The sequence below is a fragment of the Pterocles gutturalis genome, unplaced genomic scaffold (genome assembly GCF_000699245.1).
Source record: "Pterocles gutturalis isolate BGI_N339 unplaced genomic scaffold, ASM69924v1 scaffold2105, whole genome shotgun sequence".
Taxonomy (NCBI): Eukaryota; Metazoa; Chordata; class Aves; order Pterocliformes; family Pteroclidae; genus Pterocles; species Pterocles gutturalis.
Window position 1 is genome coordinate 348 of NW_010143033.1, and position 285 is coordinate 632.

Here is a 285-nt window from a genome sequence, read left to right on the forward strand (position 1 = left end):
ACCGCAGCTCCCCGCTGTTTTCCTGGGGGGAAGAAGCAGGGAGCAAGCGTGAGCAGGGGGGCTCCAGCCCTGGGGTTTGGGAACCACCCAGGGGGCTGTGGGAAGGGGAGCTGCGAGTCCCGTCCCGGGGGATGCGAAATCCGTCCTCCCTGCACGTAATCCCCTGCGAGCTCCAGGCTCATAAATACCTCCACGGCTGCCCAAGTGGGGCGGGGAAGGATTAAACCCGGCCTGACTGCCCCGGCTTTAGCAGGAAGAGGAGGAGGAGGGGGGCTGCAAGGCTGG

At 66.0% G+C, this 285-nt stretch overlaps 1 protein-coding gene across 1 annotated transcript in view; it reads right to left on the reverse strand.

Annotated features, from left to right (window-relative positions):
* Positions 1 to 285, reverse strand: part of LOC104469838 (Na(+)/H(+) exchange regulatory cofactor NHE-RF1-like) — a gene marked incomplete at both ends in the record, with an annotated part of 1677 nt that overhangs the window by 341 nt on the left and 1051 nt on the right. The gene's annotated exons all lie outside the window — the stretch shown is intronic.